Here is a 12,463-nt window from a genome sequence, read left to right on the forward strand (position 1 = left end):
GACTTCTTTGTGTTCTGCAGTAGTTGGTACTTTTGTCTAAGTCAAAGTCATGTGAAAGGAATAACAAACTCCAAGAAGTGGGATCCCTATAAAAGAGCAAATACCTGCTACGCAGTGTCACTCTTCTGCTTCTTCTGGGGTCAATTCTCCTGTATAGCACCGAAATGCTTAATGAGTAGCAGCCAATTACCTGGGTCTGTGTTGACCAGAGAGGTCAAAATAAAATGAACTCTGCACCTCTTGCAACCAAATTGGTAAGAAGTGAACAGATTAAGGCTGCTATAGGTGCAGTGATTTTCAGAAGCACTGTTACTGTAGTGAGGCACTTGGTTGGTGAATGTACAACAGGAGGGCCTCCATGATTGGCTGGCTTTCAGGAGTTTTTATCACGGATTGGCTCATGATCAGAAGCTTGATGCTGCACAAAGTGCATTTGCTAACTTGCACATGCTTATTTACTCACAGTGAGGGAAGCACCCAAGTGAGGCTGTTGCGTGCTGGTTAATTTTCAGAGCATATGTGCTGACCTGAAATTATGTTATATAACTGCAACTACTTATTTGAGACTTGAGACTTTGGTCAAAGAATGGCTTTGGATTTTTATTCACAGAGGCTCCCTCCCTACATTGCCCAGGCCGGCCTCTGACTACTGGGCTCCAGCCTGATTCCTGAGTCACTGGGAACTACAGAAGCACTCCACTGTGCTGGCTTTTTCCTTCTAGAATATGAAAAATAAGAACTTTTAATCTTCACCATCCCCTCCCTGCCTTTTATTGTATTTTTTCTTCTGCCAGCCAAACCCAAAGAAGAGACCGTCAGAGACTGTCCATACCTTTACTTGTAGAGTGTTGTTTTTCTTTCACTCAGTGTCATGTGAGTATTGGGTGTTAAATGACTTTCTACTGCAAGGTTCCAGTCTCCTGTGGGTCCCAGGAACGGTTAGGGAGGAAGGACAGATGAGGTTAGTTTTCTGAAGAGCTGACACTGGCTCGGACCGCTTAGGGAACAGGGACGAGGCGCCGATCTCCACGCCCTGCACCGCCAGGCACCGGGAGCCGCGCGCCATGCAGAGCGCGGACAGCGAGGACAGCGCGGTCACCTTGCTGCACTACGCGCTAAACCTGGGCTCTCAGGACTGCCGGGCTGCAGATCGGCCGCCTCACTCCCGGGGCGGGGCCAGGAGCCGCAGGATGTCACAGTCCCCGCCCACCAGCAACGCCGGCCACCCAGCCAGCCGCAGCAGCCCCGCCCTTCCGCCGGGCGGCGAGTCACGTGACGGGCCGCGGGTACCACCGAGACGCGCGACCTCCGGTAGTCTAGAGGGCCGTGGACGTGCTCGCACTTCCGGGTCGGCGTTTAGTGGGCAGCGGGTGCGCGCGAGGGAGGAGCGAGCGTTACGGCAGCGGTGCGGGCCGGGTCGGCCGGGCGTGGCGTCCTCGCTGCAGTGAGCAAGGTCCCAATGAGTCCCTGTGCGTCTTCTCGCGGCGCGTGGGCGTCGGGGCCTAGCTGAAGTACTCCAAAGCCAGCGAGGCGGGATCCTTCTGCTGACGTAAAATTCTGGTCCTGCGTCCGGCACCGACGTTAGTGATACTGTGACCCCGGCCTGGGTGCAGCGTAAAGGTCCCCGCGGGATCTGGGTGGACATGACTCCCTGAGACAGTAGAACTTTGTCCCCCATCCGCACCCGGGCAGGTCTGCCCCTCCTCTCAGAGGCATTCGCTTTTGGTCAATGCCAAGGTCCCGTAAACGTGTGTAGACACCCCACGCCGCAGGGCCACAGTTCACCTGGGACCCTCCATCCACTGCGTGGGGGTCGCGCAGGAAGGCTCAGGGGACAGCGGGGAATGGAGGATTGTATGAGGGCCAGGCTGTGCAGTGCTTAAAGAGGTTGCGGTGACACCACCAACAACAGGTGTTGGCGAGGATGCGGGGGAAAAAGGAACCCTCTTACACTGCTGGTGGGAATGTAGACTAGTACAACCACTCTGGAAAAAAATTTGGAGGCTACTTAAAAAGCTGGACATCGATCTACCATTTGATCCAGCAATACCACTCTTGGGGATATACCCAAAAGACTGTTACTCCAGAGGCACCTGCACATCCATGTTTATTGCGGCACTATTCACAATAGCCAAGTTATGGAAACAGCCAAGATGCCCCAGCACTGACGAATGGATTAAGAAAATGTGGTATCTATACACAATGGAATTTTATGCAGCCATGAAGAAGAACGAAATGTTATCATTCGCTGGTAAATGGATGGAATTGGAGAACATCATTCTGAGTGAGGTTAGCCTGGCTCAAAAGTCCAAAAATCGTATGTTCTCCCTCATATGTGGACATTAGATCAAGGGCAAACACAACAATGGGATTGGACTATGAGCACATGATAAAAGCGAGAGCACACAAGGGAGGGGTGAGGATAGGTAAGACACCTAAAAAACTAGCTAGCATTTGTTGCCCTTAATGCAGAGAAACTAAAGCAGATACCTTAAAGCAACTGAGGCCAATAGGAAAAGGAGACCAGGAACTAGAGAAAAGGTTGGATGAAAAAGAATTAACCTAGAAGGTAACACCCACGCACAGGAAATCAATGTGAGTCAATGCCCTGTATAGTTATCCTTATCTCAACCAGCAAAACCCCTTGTTCCTTCCTATTATTGCTTATACTCTCTCTACAACAAAATTAGAGATAAGGGCAAAATAGTTTCTGCTGGGTATTGAGGGGGGGAGCGGGAGGGGGTGGAGTGGGTGGTAAGGGAGGGGGTGGGGGCAGGGGGGGAGAAATAAACCAAGCCTTGTATGCACATATGAATAATAAAAGAAAAATGAAAAAAAAAAAAAAAAAGTTCACCAAAAAAAAAAAAAAAAAAAAAAGAGGTTGCGGTGAGGAGCTTGAGAACAGCCAGAGGTGTCACTTAGACAGAGAGGGCTACAGGTGGCAGTGGGTGACACAAGACAGGGTCCGTAGTGTTGCAGGAAACTTTATAGACAGGATGACTGACCAGTGAGAATAAGACTCAAACCCAGGTGGTTGGAGGAAAGGAAGGTTTGTAAACTAGGGGAATAGCACCTGGATATCTCCAAAATGGAGACATCAGCCATGCTGCAAACAGCTTAACCTCTGGTGAGCTGAGCTTTCAGTCACACTGGCTCTGAGGGAAAGAGGAAAGCATGAAGACGGGCTCATTTGGCCAGGCTATGGCTTACCCATTGATCCTGTCATCAGGGCTGTGGCACATGGAACTTTTAAGGTGGGCAGTGATGAGTTTAGATATGTAGATACAAGTGGAACTGGAAACTCAAGCCTGGAAATTCTCCCTGAATGTGACATCAGATCGAGTTCTACAAAGAATAGTCACCTGCTGACATCAGAGAGCTTGTTCATTGAAGAGCTTACCCAACAGATGGTGGGTATATCTTGGAGAGACCAGTGGTGTTGTGTCTGCATTTTGTAAATGCTAGATGCAAAGGGTCGAAGTGGGGGAAAAGGCTGGGTGTCCTGTAGAAACAGGAAGAACTCGGAGAACATGTTTCAGAAGAGGTCAAAGAAGGTGGGAGAGGTAGGCACAGGTAATGTAGGCCATGGTGAAGATTCAGAGACTGTTCTGAGTCCAATGGGAGTTCACTGAGGAGTTTTAAGCGGGGGAAGGTAACATGGTGAGATTTATATAGTGAAAAGATTTTTTTTCAGCCCTTAGTGGTGAATTGGTTGGTGGATGGTGTGAGTCATTTAAGAGGATATTGCAGCTCAGGTATTGTTTGTTCATTATATTTATTTTTGATATAGTTTTTATTTATAGAAGAGTTAGGTTCAAGGGAAAATTGAGCAGATATCAGAGTTCCCAAATACCTCCTGTCACCATTCAGGGCATAGTCTCTAATTCTGTACAGTCTGCACAAAAGTAGCACATTTGTGGCTTTTGAGGGGGCAAATTTTATTTTTCATTCACCATATATTAATAAAACGAGGGAGTTCCCTGTGATAATTCTGTATGTGTGTCCAGTGTACTTAGAACCAAGTCACTGCTCCACTATCTCCCCATACCCTCTCTCCCTCTTCCCCTCTCATTCAAACAGGGTTTGGTGAGTTTCCTTATTTTGTCCTCATATCTATATATGCAGAGTACTTCATCCTCTTCACCCCTCAGTATATTTCCTTTTCCAGAGTGGTACATTTGTTACAAGGGATGAAGCTTCGTTCACACATCATTATGCCCTGAAACCATAGTTTATATTCACTCCTGGTGTGGACATCCTATGGGTTTGAACAGATGTTTAATGACATTATCCATCATTATGGGATCCTACAGAATAGTTTCACTGCCCTAGAAATGTTCTGTGTGTCTCCTATTGATCCCTCCCTCCACCTTGACCTCTGACAATCACTGATTGACCTTTCACTCTTCCATAGCACTGTCTTTTCCAGAATGACGTATAGCTGGTTGAGAAACCATGAGCTTTTTCAATTGGCTTCTTTCAGTTAGTATGGTTCCAGGTTCCTCAGTAATTTCATGGCATGCTAGGTCATTTCTTTTTAGTGCTGAATAATATCCCATTGTCTATACAACTTTATTGATCCATTCACCTACTAAAGGACATCCTGGTTGCATCCAATTTTGGCAAAGTCAAACTTCTTTACTTGTCTGTGTGTAGGCACAGGTATTTCAGTTACTTTGTTAGAATATCAAGCAGCATGATTGCTGGATCATATGGGAAGAGTATGTTTAGCTCTGCAAGACACTGTCCAACTGCCTCCAAAGTATCTGCACTAGTTTGCATTCCTGCCAGCCATGAATGAGAGTTTCTGTGTCTGTGTTTTAAATTTTGGCCATATTGATAGGTCTGTAGTGCTCTCTCTTTGTCCTTTTAATTTACAATTTCCTAATGGCATAGACTGTTGAGCATCCTTCAAGTGTCTATTTGCCCTCTGTATTTTCTTTGCTGAGGTATCCAAGCGTTGGCTATAATGCTTCACTTGTCCAAGTACAGGTTTTGTGCAGGCATAGGTTTTTGCCCCTTTGGTAAAATACCAAGGAGCTCATATAATGTTGAGCATTGTCCTTTCAATTTGCTGTTCCTTAATGACATTAATGTTGAGCATGTCTTTTTTTGGGGGAAGGGGTGGACACAGCTAGTTTAGGAGTATCAGAGACTGACCATGCCCATCTAGGACTACACTGGGTCCTTATGGAAGGGTTCAGAGGCTCTGGCTTTCTGTGTGCAGTTTTGAAACAGCTGAGCCCCAATCCAAGTTGTGGGAAAGCGTGCGTGTGGCCACAAGGGAAACAGTAAAGATGTATTGAATAATTTTTGGGAAATTGGAGAATTTGAGATGCTGTTCTCTGAAGTGGAGGCAGGAATAGGTCTTGATGAGGGTTGGGGGTTAGTCATTTTTTGGAAAAGTTTGTGAGCTTCACATGTGAGAAAAAGGCATGTTGGTTTAGCAGATTTGAATTAAATTCCTACCTCTGCCATTTCCTGGCTGTTTGATTTTGGCATAGTAACTAATCTTTCTCAACCTAGTTTCATCATTTGAAAAATGTGAATAATAATTCTTATCTCACTTACGTGTTGTAAAGGAATACAGGATTTAAAATCACCCAGCTAAAAACCTGGCCCACTGTAGCTAATCAAGTATTTGCTCACTTCAGTCTTGGGAGGCAGAGGGGCACCAGGGGAGACAAAGAGGGGCACAGCTAGTGACAGTGACAGCCTTGGAGGTGGGATGGAACTGAGAAGACCCTGGGATCGATCTGTGTCAAAGGACTGGAAACTACCGACCTATTTCTTAAGACAAATGGTTTAGACAGTGGCGAGAACAGGAAGATATAGGTTTCTTTCAAGAGAAACAGCTTCTTATAAGTCAGAAAGGTGGAAAAGAGAAATATGCAAAATACTGATAGTATTTGTGAGCATGGACAGATCTTCCCTCTGGATAATATTGGAAGAGACTGCAAAGAAGCTGGGTACAGGGAAGAAATGGGGCTGTGCATGTGCAGTGTGGATGGGTAGAGACAGTAATGGTCGCTGTCCTTAGTGAATAGTGTACAGACAGTAAGGTGACAGGCTATGGAGGACATGAGGGTGTAGGTGACAGAGGGCAGATCTGTACAGCCAGGAACATAGGGGTTGACATGGTTACCAGGGACAGAGCACTGAATGCTAGGCTGTGCAGTGGGATAGCAGTGTGGACCATAGGGTTTTAGAGATGGGAGAGTGCTGGGGCTCCAGTTGAAAGGGGGAACACTGACTGGGGATCTGGGGGCTTTTCTTGCTAGAGCAAACCTTCAATTCGGCCCAGTGTTGTGGGTGCTGAGAGGGCTACCCCTTCCTGCAGCTCAGACTGCCCTCTCCTGCCCTTTATTGGGAGCTTGAGCAGGATTCTGTTGTTTCAGGAGTTGGTGTCCTTTGAGGATGTGACTGTGTACTTCACCCAGAGTCAGTGGGCCAGCCTGAGTCTGAGCAGAGGGCCCTGTACAGGGACATGACGCTGAGGAATTACACAAATGCGACTTCCCTGGGTAAGGCCTCCAGGGTACTTTATGGGAGTCAGTTATTGTCCTCAGAAGCTTTGGGGATCCTCATAGCCCTTAGGTTTAATGACTTAAGGAGAAAAGTCTGCACCAGCCTCCAGAAGGACTGGTTGGGGGAAATCCCAGGTTCCCTGGACTTTTTTTTTTTTTTTTTAACAAGTGCTCTACCACTTGAGCCACTCTGCCAGCCCTTTTTTGTGTTGAATATTTTCAAAATAGGATCTTGCAAACTATGCCTGAGCTGGTTTAGAATCTTCTGATCTTTGCCTCATGAGTAGCTGAAATTACAGTCATGAGCCACTGATGCCTGGCTCCCTTGACTTTGAAACTAGATTTTCTTATACTGCAGGGAATTGTGTGGTTCTGGGCCCCGAGCATAGGGTCCTTTCCTGGTACCCCTAGTTAGCTCTTTGTTGCTCCTTCCAGTTTGGGTGTCATTACCCTCTCCTTTCTGGAAAGGTTCCCAGGAAAGTTGTACGTACACCCTTCCTAAGGGACTGTCCTTTTTTCCACATCTGGGCCAGATCCCTGCTTTTTCTTAAGGAGGGTGGCATCTCTCTGACTTCATCTTGGAGCAGAATTTGGACCCCTCTCTCAGGATTCCTGTTCAGCTTATCTGATCTCGTGAGTGCTACATTTCTCTCCCTGTTGGTTGGATGGAGGGTGGGCTGAGAGTTCTCAGAACAATGCTGGCTGTCTCCTCTCAGTTTGTGTTTCTTCCTGAAGTAGCACATCCCTTCCACAAACTTGTTCTCATCTCCCAGCTGGAAAGAGGGGATGCACCATAGGGTCCAGATCCCTGGGCCACAGAGCATCCAACAGGCATGAGTCCTGGTGAGGAAGAGCCTAGTGGCCACAACTGATAACACCCAGCTTCTGTTCCAATTGCCTTTATGAAGAAATTTTTTAAACCCTAGAATATTGTGTAGAATATTTAAAAATAAAATGACTATGGCATTACTTTGATTTTTTTGGGCTAGTTTCCTGGGTGGAGCATCAGATCTGATTGGTCTGGGCTGGTTTTCTTACTCTGCTGACATGACTCTACTCTTCACAGTCTCTCATTTCCTTTCCTTCTCTGGGTCTCTATCTCTCTCTGTCAGCCTTCAAAATGTTTTCTTTTTCTTTTTTTTAGTGGCTCTGAGGTTGATCTTGGGACCTCACACTTCCTGGATAGGCGTTCTACCACTTGAGCCTCTTCACCAGCCCTGTTTTAATGTTGTTTTTTTTTTTTTTTTTTTTGAGATGGGAGTCTGGTGAAGTATTTGCCTGGGGTGGCTTTGAACCTTGACCCTCCTGATCTCTGCCTCCTGAGTAGCTAGGATTATAGACATGAGCCACCAGCGCCAGGCTGTAATATTTCTGTTTCTCCTGAGCCTTCTTTGCTCTCATTCTTTTTTCTTTCCCTTATTGCCTTCTCTCTCCCCATTCCTGGGCTCCTTCCCATTTCCTCTGTCTCACTTCATTTCCCAGCCCTTCTATGGGGGACTTCCTCACTACTGTACTCTGTGTTTCTGGTCTTCATTTGTCAGTTGTATGTCACTGTTTTTCTTTGTCTCTCTTTCTCCTTTATGGATGCTTGTAGCTATTTCAAGGGTACATTTCTAAAAATCATCCTGCAAGAGGAAATTGGGATTCTTGGACCCTGTTTTTCTTCCATTTCAGTGACTAGGACCCCTGTGTCTCTATAATAGGTGGTGAATCCTGTATCAAGAATGAAGAGACCCTTATAAAGCAGGAAGCCTCTGAAGAGATGGGGTTGCACAGAACATCAGGGGAAAGACTCCCCAGAAACCTTTCTCAGCACCTTGATGCTAAAAGCAAGACAGTGAGGCCTACTTTCATTCTAAATCCAAACCTGATACTTCGTGGTGGCATGAAGTTCTGTGAATGTAAACAATGTGGGAAATCTTCTGACATAACTCATAGCTTCTTAATTATCTGATGAGTCACATGGGAAAAACCCTTCAAATATAAGCAATGTGGCAAAGCTTTCAAGTCAGGCCATGAATGTATGGTCCATGAGAAGAACCACGTTGGGGCGGGGCCCTATGAATTTAAGGAGTGTGGAAAAGGGTCGAGTTCCAACACAACCTTAATTAGGCACCAGATGATCCACACTGGAGAGAAGCCCTATGCATGCAAGGAGTGTGGCCAGGCCTTCCGCAGGAGCGCAGCCTTCCTTCAGCACCAGAGGTTACACAGGGGAGAAGCCCTACCAATGTGAGGAATGTGGTAAAGCCTTCACTCGGAAAATAACATCCGTTCAGCACCATAGAGTTCACACTGGGGAGAAGACTTATGAGTGTAAGGTGTGTTGGAAAGTTTTCAGATGGCATCAGAAATTGCACCCCGTGGAGAAGAAACCCCTCAAGGCTCTTCGGCCAAGCCTGGACAGTCCCCAGTGCCTCTCTCCAGCCTTAACTCTGGTGCCTCTCCAGGGGCGGGGCTCCACTCCAGCTGACTATGCCTTCCCTGACCACTCCTCGTGCAGTACTCATTTCTACCTCTGGGCCTTTCTTCATGCTCCTGCCCATATCTGGAATGCCTTCTTTACCTGCCCAGATAGTGCATGTCTTCCAGGGCCTTACTCCTACTGTAAAGCTTTCCCTGATTATTCAACTTTCATGTGAAATTTCTAAGAATAATAACCTCAAGTATGGCAGGAGTTTTCAGTGCATCAAGTAATGATTTACATGAGAATAGGTTTTCTCTTACTGTTATTTTGTGAGGAATCTTAGTTTAGTTATAATTTGTTCTTCAATGATTGCCAGCAAATTGGTTAATTACAGAAGTGGTGGAAGTGAGATTATAAAAGTATAAGTTATGAGTATGATGTGTATAGGCAGTAGAAATCTGAGCATGTTGGAGAGGAGAGGTCTCTGCTGCTGGGTCTGAGGACAGATCTCATTTTCCATATACAAGGTGCTTAACTGTTTTACAGACAAATTAGAAGAGGTTCCTACATCATTTGCATTGTTTGTTCTTTTTCATCCTCTTGATGATATAAAGCCACTTTTATATTTAAATTAGGAGTTTTCTAATAGAAGCAATATAGGCCTAGAACAAAAATCAATCCGTCAGATGCCTGTGGCTCATGCCTATAATCCTAGTTACTTGGGAAGCTGAGATTTGGAGAACTGAAAAATAACCAGGGCAAAATGGACTGGAGGCATGGCTCAAGCAATAAAGCTCCTGCTTTGCAAGTGAGAAGCCCTGAACCCCAGTCTCTCTCTCTCTCTCTCTTTCTCTCTCTTCTCCCTCTCTCTCTCTCTCTTTCTCTCTCTCTCTCTCTCTCTCTCTCTCACACACACACACACACACACACAGGAGTACCTAGGTCTGGGCACACACAATTATTGTGGAAATATTGTCTGGTAGGAAACCAAACGACACTCAGAGAAGTAAGAGAACTCAGATTTTATTTGACGCCAGCAGTCCCAGATGAGCTCACACTCAAAATTCTGGGCCCCAAGCAGTGAAATTACAGGATTCTTACAGGGCAGTGCAGGGTTATGGTGAACGTGCTGGTTGCTAATAGGTGGGCTCACATTGGGAGCTAGGGATTGGGGCTGTTTAGGCAGGAGTAGCAGGGGATCTCTAGCGGGAAGTCTGTTTATAGAAGTAGACAAAGGCAGGAATGGGCTGCTGTCTCCATGTGGGGCCTTTTATCTTGGCCTGGGATCCACGTTATGGCTCAACCAGCAATTTCGTGTCCTTATAACGTGCTTTTGGGGTGATCTTCCTGTTCACACTCACAGAATCACCCTCATGCACACACACAAATTATAATGTGCATTTTCTGTCATCATAAGTTCCATATTTTCAGCTAGCAGAATATTGTGCACAAGTCCCAGTCAATAAGTAATTTAAAACATTATGTTTAATTGCTATGCAATATTAAATTGTAGGGATTCATAGTCTTTATGTTACCAGTCTTTCATTATTAAAGATTTGTAATGTTTGACTAGATCCATGTATATCACCCTATACCAATATTAACTCAAAATGGATCAAGGATCTTAATATCAGACCACAAACTCTATAGTTGATACAGGAAAGAGTAGGAAATACTCTGGAGTTAGTAGGTATAGGCAAGAACTTTCTCAACAAAACCCCATCAGCACAGCAACTAAGAGATAGCATAGATAAATGGGACCTCATAAAACTAAAAAGCTTTTGTTCATCAAAAGAAATGGTCTCTAAACTGAAGAGAACACCCACAGAGTGGGAGAAAATATTTGCCACCTACACATCAGACAAAGGACTGATAACCAGAATATATAGGGAACTTAAAAAACTAAATTCTCCCAAAACTAATGAACCAATAAAGAAATGGGCAAGTGAACTAAACAGAACTTTCTCAAAAGAAGAAATTCAAATGGCCAAAAAAACACATGAAAAAATGCTCACCATCTCTAGCAATAAAGGAAATGCAAATTAAAACCACACTAAGATTCCACCTCACCACTGTTAGAATAGCCATCATTAGCAACACCATGAACAACAGGTGTTGATGAGGATGCAGGGAAAAAGGAACCCTCTTACACTGTTGGTGGGAATGCAAACTAGTACAACCACTTTGGAAAACAATTTGGAGGCTACTTAAAAAGCTAAACATTGATCTACCTTGCAATACCACTCTTGGGGATATACCCAAAAGACTGTGACACAGGTTACTCCAGAGGCACTATTCACAATAGCCGAGTTATGGAAACAGCCAAGATGCCCCACCACTGATGAATGGATTAAGAAAACGTGGTATCTGTACACAATGGAATTTTATGCAGCCATGAAGAAGAATGAAATGTTATTATTCGCTGGTAAATGGATGGAATTGGAGAACATCATTCTGAGTGAGGTTAGCCTGGCCCAAAAGTCCAAAAATCGTATGTTCTCCCTCATATGTGGACATTAGATCAAAGGCAAACACAACAATGGGACTGGACTTTGAGCACATGATGAAAGTGAGAGCACACAAGGGAGGGGTGAGGATAGGTAAGACGCCTAAAAAATTAGCTAGCATTTGTTGCCCTTAACGCAGAGAAACTAAAGCAGATACCTTAAAAGCAACTGAGGCCAATAGGAAAAGGGGACCAGGAACTAGAGAAAAGGTTGGATCAAAAAGAATTAACCTAGAAGGTAACACACATGCACAGGAAATTAATGTGAGTCAACTCCCTGTATAGCTATCCTTATCTCAACCAGCAAAAACCCTTGTTCCTTCCTATTATTGCTTATACTCTCTCTTCAACAGAATTAGAGATAAGGGCAAAATAGTTTCTGCTGGATATTGAGGGGGTTGGGGGGAGAGGTTGGGGCGGAGTGGGTGGTAAGGGAGGGGGTGGGGGAAGGGGGGAGAAATGACCCAAGTCTTGTATGCACATATGAATAATAAAACAATAAAAGCAAAACAAAGCAAAACCTATATAAAAAAGATTTGTAATGTTTGAATTTTGAATATCTTTTAGATACTATGTACATACATGATTAATATCATTTTTAAGGTTTTTAAAATACATTTTAAAATAAATAGGTAAAGTAGAGCTCTTGTCTGTTGTTCACTTTGTTAGCCCTCCATTGTTTTTTCTAGATAATATGTTATATAGTATGGTTTTATATATTTAAACAAATTTATATAGATGCTGTTGCACCAAGGATAGTAAACACTTATTTCATGTGCAAACACGTATAGTGATTCTGTATTAGTCTCCTTGTATCATTTAGCACCTTGTAACATTTTGCTTGAGCTATATAGTACTAGAGAATGTGTAAAATTCAGCAAATGAGGGAATATGCCCCAAAAGAAAGATATTGAGGCAGTCTAGCAACAAAATATAACTTGCTATGTTACTCCCTTCTCTTAAAACAGATACCCTCCTCCCCCAGCATGTCCCTGAGTCATCTCTAGGGCAACAAATCCCTTC

At 44.7% G+C, this 12,463-nt stretch overlaps 1 pseudogene; it reads left to right on the forward strand.

Annotated features, from left to right (window-relative positions):
* The first annotated feature begins 3,530 nt into the window (after positions 1-3,530).
* LOC109695120 (zinc finger protein 621-like) lies at positions 3,531-11,829 on the forward strand (annotated as a pseudogene).
* Positions 11,830-12,463: the final 634 nt, after the last annotated feature.

The sequence above is a fragment of the Castor canadensis genome, chromosome 17 (genome assembly GCF_047511655.1).
Source record: "Castor canadensis chromosome 17, mCasCan1.hap1v2, whole genome shotgun sequence".
Classification (NCBI taxonomy): Eukaryota; Metazoa; Chordata; class Mammalia; order Rodentia; family Castoridae; genus Castor; species Castor canadensis.